Raw genomic sequence first — 9,124 nt, forward strand, 5'->3', positions numbered from 1 at the left:
TGGCTCTGATAGGACAATGCAGAATATCCGGCGACCCAAAAAAAAAACATTCAGCTCAGCAGTTTTAAGGGTGAAAGAGACAGAGAGGACAGAGTGGCTAGAGTGGCAGGGTGGGGCGTTAACACTGATGTAAAACACCACTGACTTTTATCAGCCGACGTCCATGATGCTGAGTAAGAACAAACAGAAAATGAGTTATTCTTACAATAAGTCACATTCCCCCAGAGCCTGGTCTGCATCAAGTCTGTTGACATGAAATACATGCTATTGGTTAATGTAGCCTACTGTTTACATCTAAAGGGCAAATGATCATCAAATTCCCTTTTTAACATATAAACCAAACACTTGCATTTGTAGTGGCCAGTATAGTTCCAGATATGACTTACAGGAGTATTCTACCCTAAAATGTATTCAGTAATCTTCATTATCTATTCGTCCCGATAGCTGTAAAAATTTTATATAAGATGTATCTCCTCTGATAAAGTGAGTATCTCAGCATTTCCTCACATGGTTATCTTTATAGCTAAAAACAGCATCCCTGCCAGATTTCTCCTTGTAATCTGGGGCAAAAAGTTAATATTTAGCAATTTCCTGAGTATATTTGATGACATATCTTTTGCTTTAAGCATTTAGTACACCAGGGGAGATGTGTGTTATACAATGTCACAGTTTGGCCTATTTTTAGAATGTAAATGCTCACACACACACACACACACACACACACACGGTATGTGCATCTTTTTATATAACCCATTGAAAATTTCATCATAATCCCCTAGAGCAGCATCTTATATATGTACATGTGATTTCAAATGAGGATTCCAACATCCTAAATAACACAAGAAGACTGATAGCACAAAATTGTAATCAATTATCCATTACTTATACATGTTTAAAGGATGTTGACAAAATCATAAAAGTTACAGATTTACAGCCTTTTATTATTGAAATATCAAACTATAAAAACAGATAAAAGTTTTATATTTTTAGCAAAATATACATAAGTAATGCTTAAACATTACTTACATGTCTCAGAGTTGAAAGAGTTAGGTATTTCTCTATGTAATACAGTATGCAATACTGATAAACTGAACAGTGTGTAGCATTTATACACATTAAAAAATACTATTGCTAGTGTAATAATGAAAGATCTGAGTTGTTGCATAAGGGTGGTTTCCATACACCCTGCACATTCTGGACATGTGTGCATGTGGGTCAAGCGGTTCAAATAAAATTAAATGTCGGAATAAACAAAACATGTTTAAAGAGACAGATGTTAGATGCCTCTCTTTCTTGCTTCAAGGCCTGTAAACACGAGGGTCTGTCTGTCTAATTGGTTTATCAGTGAACAGACACATCTTAAGCTGATAGATGACTTTTCCACACTGAGGGCCGGCTCTGTTCTCCGTCCTCCTCATCCGCTCGATGGACAGTTTATCTTTTTCTACAAAGGCATTCTTTCAGTACAACCAGAGGGCTCTTACTGAGGGCGGGCTGGCCTCAGAAAGGCCTTCTCTCCGGGGTCAGACGAGTAGGACCGAGGACACATGCAGGCTCCATTGAACTGGAGCCGCTCTTCCCACACCATACACATATTGATGATTAGCAGATGCTCGATTCAAAGTGTCCCCTGAACAACTGAGACCGGACAAGTCTTGTTTCTAAGAGATCCCTGAATTGCACAGAAATTGGACACTTATGCATGAATATACATACATGTACAAATCATACCCTTTCTTCCCACAATGATCACTATACTCCACAGCAACCACACAATCATGAGTGTTGCCAGAATATTGCACCTGAAATGACACCAGTGTTGCCACAGGGAGTATTAGTGTCCTGTGTAAGTGAGGTGTGAACACTGTCTGCTTCTGGCCATTGCAATAGCTCAAAAAACCAATACATAATTACACACTCTACAAATCATGTGTGAAAGCCCTTGGATAAATTTTCCATCCAACTTATCTCTCCTTATGGTTGGGGGTTAGAAAAAAGAGATATCTACCTATGAAAAAAATGAGCTTAAAGATTAGTTTTTTATCCTCCCATATAAAGTGATGATGTGGTTCTCCATGGCAGCAAGTAAAGTAAAAAAAAAAGAAAATCTGTAATAGCTGACAAATTCAATTATGCCCTGTAAAAAATAACTTTGATAATTATTGTTAAAGCTGGTTGGTTCACACCCATCATGTGATGCTGGTGCCTTGAACCAATTGGATGTTGGGTGTGATAAGAGGAGCTCTTTAATGGCTTCTTTGACCTAAATCCTCACTAATCATTTTAGAGCTGTGACAAAGATTCTGGTGGATGGGGGTAATATTGTTTTTAAGCCTACTGTACGATGAATTAAGCTCCCTCCACTGGGATTTGAACATTCCTCCTTTGTTTCCCTAACACTGATTAAAAAAGAGGATATATATGACCATATACGCCCTCAATATAAGTTTACTTTTTTTTCTTTCTCATCCAAATACATAGCGAGATGTGAGGTCCTCTTTTGAAAAATTCAACCACATAAAGATATTTAGAATAATATATACAGAAAATATATGCCAGCCAAGACTCAAATGAAACTGCAGTCAAAACAAAACATCTATGCCTGCATATGGCTCAGTATATAAAATTAAATCGCCTGTTCAGACAGATATGCTGATTTGTTTTTACACTCAGCAAGTGACAGCTACTACCAGTCTGGCAGCTCCTCTGCTTTCACCCACTCTCCCATCTGTTGCCCACCTGATCCACACAAACAAATCCTCTGCGGCCTGCAAATAGACTCAAGCCTACATGTGAAATAAAAAGTCTGATAAGTCATCAATCCCCTAATAAAACAGAGGTGAAAGGAGTGAATAAAAGTGGGAATGTAGACCTACTGAGCTTATTTATCATGCGAGTGTATACACAAATGAGTATATGTGGTATAACAACACGCTATGTCTCCTTTTATTAATCTCCAGTCTCTTGCTCTACTTCAGATGTGGCCTAGCACAGCTGGTGATCGCAGCAGCACGTCGCTCCTCTCCTCTCCATTCTTCTTCACTTTATTCCTCTTCACTGCAGATCTAGTTTCCCATTTTTTACTCCTCTCCTCTCCTCTCTTGGTTTATAAACCTCAGTTAATGACTCAATCAAGACAGTTAAATGAAGGACTTTAAACTGTATATACTCTTATCACGAGACACTCTGTTAGGTGTGTAGTGGAGGGCTAGAGCTAATGATTATTTTTATTGTCAATTCATTATTTTCTCAATTGATTGTTTGTCTATAAAATCGAGAAAAAAAGCTTGCCACAATTTCCCAGTGTCAATTAGTGAACTAATTTTTTCAGCTCTACTTTAGTGTTTTAAGGGGACGTGTCATGACAAGGCAAGGCAGGGCAGTTTTATTAATAAAGCACGTTTCATATACAGAAGTAGATTCAAGGTGCTGTACAGGTTCGTCCACATTTTCAGGTTCATATTCTTATTCAAAGACTCTCCTGGAATATCTTTCCATGATTTACTGTTAAAAAAAACTCTTTATTTATTTTAGATTGGCCCTTTATGCAGCCCCTCAGTTCAGCCTCTGTCTGAAAGAGGCTGTTTTAGATCCTTTCTCTTTAAGGCCTTCCTCCCGATGAGCCTGCTCTGTTCTGATTGGTTAGCTTCTGGAAGCTGCTCCTCGACCAATGGTGGTTCCAGAGGATACATCAACAAACATTAGTAGTAGGATTTCACTTATTTTTTGCGTTCTTTACTCAAATATAAACTTCTCAAATACATCTGCACATTTTCCAGCCTGAATCCAATCCAAAATGTGCAAGTGGACAATGCAAACAACCTGTGGAACAACCTTAGCAAAAAAGACTACACACCGAACGGCCATTTGTGGGCACACGCAAACAATCTAATGTCATGACAAGGAGGAAGTAGAGGTAACTTTGCAAACGGAGTGTTCAGAGCAGGCTGAAGCCTCGGCTTTTGACTTTCAGGGAGCATATTTACTAGAGTTGGGAATGTCCAATCCAGTATCGATATCAGGTGCTGATACTGACATAATTCACTCATCGGATATCGGACTGACATTACCGATCCACGTACCAATCCACATACCAATCCAGATTTCATAGTGTTCTACAAGTACTGTAGCTCCTTTGAGGGATAGTGCATAGGTTGTGTGCATAGCGAGTGTGCGCTTGAGAGAGAGAGAGAGAGAGAGCGTATGTGACGGTGAGGCAGGTGACCGGAGCAGAGTATGAAGTTAGCAGTATAGCAGTGGATGTAGCAGAGCAATGTATGTACAGTTTAGCCTATTTGTCAATGAATAAATGCTACAGTTCCTCAATACCCAAGCCAAGTTCCTGTGTCGTGCTTGCCACCTGCTGGTTTAAGTGAAGGGGGTTAGCCCCGAAGTTAGCGACAACTTCAACCCCGGTGCAGAACACAGTCTCCCCTGTGCTTTCCACCTACGGGCTGGACGCTGAAGCAGGAAAGGTTAACACTGACCATGAAGGGAACCTCTCACATTCAGAATAAGCAGCGGAAGTGGTGACCATACGGTGAAAGAACGTTGAAATAAACCAGAACAATTAGCAAAAAAACCCCAAAAACCCTGTATTTCCCTACCTGGCTAAGAAGCTAAGCTAAAATGGCAGACACTAGCCAACGCCCTACAGCCGAACACAACTGGTACAGAAAAAAGTATGGATATCTACTTACTAGTAATTGATAATGCATTGCTGTACACTTGATTTGTTCAAGTTTTTCAAAACATTAAAAGAGTTGCCATAGCAAGTCACACTCCTACATCTGTTTGTATGTGAAGCCTACTTAACCTACAGTTCAAATAAATTGCTTTGGAATACATTTAAATTTAATGCATTACACATAATATCAACAGCGACAACAACAACAACAATAATAATCATAATCATGACCATAATCATAATCATAATCATAATCATAATCAAGAAAAAAGAGCTCTGGTATCGGTATCAACAGATATCCAAATTCAGGTATCAGAATTGGATTGGAAGTGAAAAAAAATACATCTCTAATTTTTTTACATATATAAATGACAGAAAATCACAAAGCATGATATGTCCCCTTTACCAAATCAAATTGGTAGAAAAACCTCCAGGAGGACCTTATCTTACCTGAGATTAAACTGTTTTACTGAAATCATGCCTAACACTTCAAGTCCTCATAGCGCCTTCATTGTGCACAAACTGGGTCTCGCCCATCTCCAAGCAATTACATCATTTTCCAAAAAAAGAGTTTTAAAAAAAAGACAAACACCCATTTGTCTTCTATGGAAGGCACAGAGAACAAAAGCATCTGCTCCATGGTTCTCCGGCTCTCTAAGAAATCAACCAACAGTGGCAGAATGTCACACTCCAGCCTTAACTCTCCCCCATTTTCCAATTCATCAATCTTTAGCCAGTCATGCTAATTTAATGTGTCCCGCTACCTTAATGAAAACAGCCACCCAAACATGTCCAGATGTAAGCCAAGGGTGCGGGTTATAGCGGGGTGCGGGGGTTGTGTTTATACCCCTCCCACCCCCACCCTTCCAACCCACCATCATCGCCACAGGGTGCTGATGCTATTAACCCAAAGGATACAGAAGAATCTATGATGCTAATTGTATTAATTTGGCTGCAGCTTCCACATAGATGTGAGCCAGGAGTTTATAAATCTACACTGAGACAAAAACCCCTCCTATTATGACTTCATTAACATGTGCAGCTGCATACTTCATTGGTGGTTGCTTATGTAGTGAGAGAGTTCAACAACCTCTGGGGATGAATTTAAAAAAAAAGAAGCATTGTTTCTGTGTTGCAGCACAGCCTGAAGCAGTGCAGGGCTGGAGAATACAAACCTTAATTGCAGTACAGTATGCACTGTTATAAAAACACAAACATGAGCAACATTATTAAGATGCACACACAGATGGACTCACAGCATTTCCTCAGTGTATTAAGGATGCTATGGACTAGAGCTGCAGCCATTACTCAATTAATTGATCAATTGATTGACAGAAAATGAATCATCCACTATTTTGATAGTCAATTAATGATTTTTTAAAACAATGCCCCAAATTTGAAGGTTTCAGGTTCTCAAATTTGACATTTTATGACATCACCACAGACTGTGATGGACATTTTTGACTGTTTTAATGTTTTTTTAGAGAAAAAGATTGTAATAATCGTTAGTTGCAGCCCTAATTAAATATCAGCAATAAAAATAATATTGGAATAATATTGTATCAACACTTCAATAAAGGTTTCCTCCCATGTTTTAGAAAGAGAAACTATTCACTCAAAAGCTTATGTTAGAAATTATTATTATTAAATAATTGAATATTGTGTGGTCTTTTCCAGTAAATGGTCTCAACCCCAAACGGTCTGAAAGCAATATCATGCATCATCTGCCTTGTCTCATAATTGTGTCATCAAAATGAGAATGCACCTAAACCCGACCATAAGCTCCATCACCTGACTTGGACCTAATGGGCCGTGGATAAACGGGAGAGCGGGAGAGTGACGATGACATTGCAGCTGGCATGAGTAATGGTTCAGTCCTGGCTCTGCAGCAGCAGTCTGGGGAGTTGTCACATGGAGACTCAAGTCGTGTCTTGTGACGTGTCATGGGGAAGAACTCGCAATGGTGACTATGGTGCCAACACATAATACCTGCCATGCCATGACATGCCACTGCATTACATGTTATGTTTCATTTTCAAAGAGAAGTCGGCATTTGAGAAAATCACTCCTAATCTTACTAAATGATTAATAGCAGAAACAAATTGAAATAACTAATGGCTTTTTGTAAGTCTTTGGTAAAATTAACATCTAATATTCACTGTTTTTAAAATGTGGGAATACTGTAATGATACATAGACGACAGTAAGCCTTTCTCACAGCATGTGTAGCACTAATAACATTTACGATGGCTCTGTAACATTAATGTGTCCCTCTGACAGCAGTTAATTCAGCCCTCGTTAATTTTATTATTTACACATGCTTTTCCTACTGTGACATGTTGACACATCTTCTATGAGAAAGGCCTGTTCTGTAGTGGAGTTCCACTTTTGCAAAGCAATACTATGAAATGAATGCAGAGTACTATCTTTCCACTAAAACGAGAAGTCAGTATTGTATTCATAACGGCCTCATCTGAAGGTTGAAACATTTTTCGAGAGGAAAACACAGAAATCAGAGAGAGATAGTAAGACACGTCTCCTGTTTCATCTCAGCTCTCACGGTGTTCCTGCATGCTGTTAGAGATACAGTATGAAATGCTGACTGGAACTTTCAAAATGTGGGTTAACAGCCTGATATAAGCGTTCTGGCGCATCTACGAGTCCGCACAACACAACAGTGGGTTTCCAGTTCACAGCAACCGATCACATTTACCAACTAAATGAGAAGACGGCAGAGTCGCTCTACATTATTTAAGAGAAAATAGCTAAGGCGCAAAACTGACTCAGAATTTACAAATGGAATATAAACTCACAGAATCTAGATATATATATATATATATATATATATATATCTGTTTGTATGAGGTGTGGCTGAAGGTCAGCATGGACACAACACATCACGTCATATTGTGTTACAACAACAGTACATGCTGGCTGTAAATATTAACACGGCATGAAATAAACTGACACGTTCAACCTCACACTCTCAGATAGTGGGATTCTTATTATCATCAAAATAATTCTTCCTATTCATGGATTGTTTTGCAGTCAAATGTGATACCTGGTGCCTAGATACTACACAAGTCCAACAATAACACCAAGTATCTGTTATATCCATAATCAAAAACATATTTTATACTAAAAGCACTGCAACAGAACAGAATATCATGTGGCCACAATGGAAAATAAACCACAAGCCTGTTGGTTATCTGTATATTTCATCACACACACACTTAATCATACACACTCACAGAATTTGGCCCTACAGTCCATATCATCATATCAAATACAACCACTGTGATACTATCTGCACATAAACAGAAACTGTGTTCTGTATGTTGAATGCAAATGAGACTGATTCTCTTAAATCTTGGGTTTAATATGTTTACACCAATAATCTTGAAATCATTGAACCCAACAGATGATGAACCCTTTCCAATGTGCTTGGAATATTACAGTGATTTTCCCAACATGCTTTGTCCTCTTTTTTAAAAAAATAAAGAGCAGTAAAAGAATTGCTGCCCCAAGCCCCCTCCTCCCTCTCCTCCCCGCTGATCAATAGACACCTGCTGACTATTCACATCTTTAAATCTGAAATCAGAAACCGAGGCCTAGGTGGGTTTCCTGCCTGCCTTTCAGTCTTAACACTTAGAATGACACAGAAGAGCTGAGCTACAGCTGGCAGCATCACTGACAGACATCAAATAATCGGCTCAGCGCTGTCTGCGGGCCTGGCTGCAACAATAAGCAGAATCCCTGCTGCAGCCACCAGTGAATAAAAAATCATTCACTACAACAGCAAATCAACTCGTCGGCTTTCCCTCCCTCTATTGATGGTCGCTCCTCAAGATGCGGTGCATGCAGTGCGGGGAGTGAGTGCACAGGCTGCAATGGTCTTTTGCCTTTTGATGCTCCACCAGAATCCGGATAAAAAACACCGCAATCGGCGTCAGGCGCCTCCATATTGCTGTATTATTTGCACCTGGTCATCATGAGGAACCCAGCATCACTGGATTGCTATGGCAGACGAATATGCACAGATTTGACACATCCACTGCACCATTATTCTCAAGCCACAAATGATGATGGAGAAGACAACAGGAGAGAAAAAAAAATCTCCCCCCATCATAAAAAGAAAAAGATTTTAAAGGAATGTCCAAACTTACCGTCTGCTGTGAACCGGTTGCTGTCTCCTCCGCCGACCGGTGAGTGTGTGTTGGTGCTGTAGGAAATGATGAGGTGTGTGTGTGTGTCTGAGGGACTGTTCCCGGCCGGTGTGTCCGTCCCCCCACTCAGCCGCTGCAGCAGCAAGCTGTGGTCCACACGGATCCTTCGCTCTCCTCACCAGCTCCCCCGCAGCTGTCAAAACCAGCAGCGACCGAAGATCGTCTATTAGGCTTTCGAGAACACGGGTTCACTCATCGGCGATAACCGTGGA

General features: G+C 39.9%; 1 protein-coding gene across 8 annotated transcripts in view; it reads right to left on the bottom strand.

Annotated features, from left to right (window-relative positions):
- nrcama (neuronal cell adhesion molecule a) overlaps window positions 1-9,124 on the bottom strand; it is a 65,188-nt gene extending 56,064 nt beyond the window's left edge. For 2 of the 8 annotated variants that reach the window (XM_044343504.1, XM_044343509.1), the window contains exon 1: window positions 8,853-9,124. The gene's annotated coding sequence lies outside the window, so the exon portion shown is untranslated. The remainder of the gene's footprint in view (window positions 1-8,852) is intronic. The other 6 variants (XM_044343512.1, XM_044343507.1, XM_044343511.1 and 3 more) reach the window with 4 other exon arrangements.

The sequence above is a fragment of the Thunnus albacares genome, chromosome 23 (assembly GCF_914725855.1).
Source record: "Thunnus albacares chromosome 23, fThuAlb1.1, whole genome shotgun sequence".
NCBI lineage: Eukaryota > Metazoa > Chordata > Actinopteri > Scombriformes > Scombridae > Thunnus > Thunnus albacares.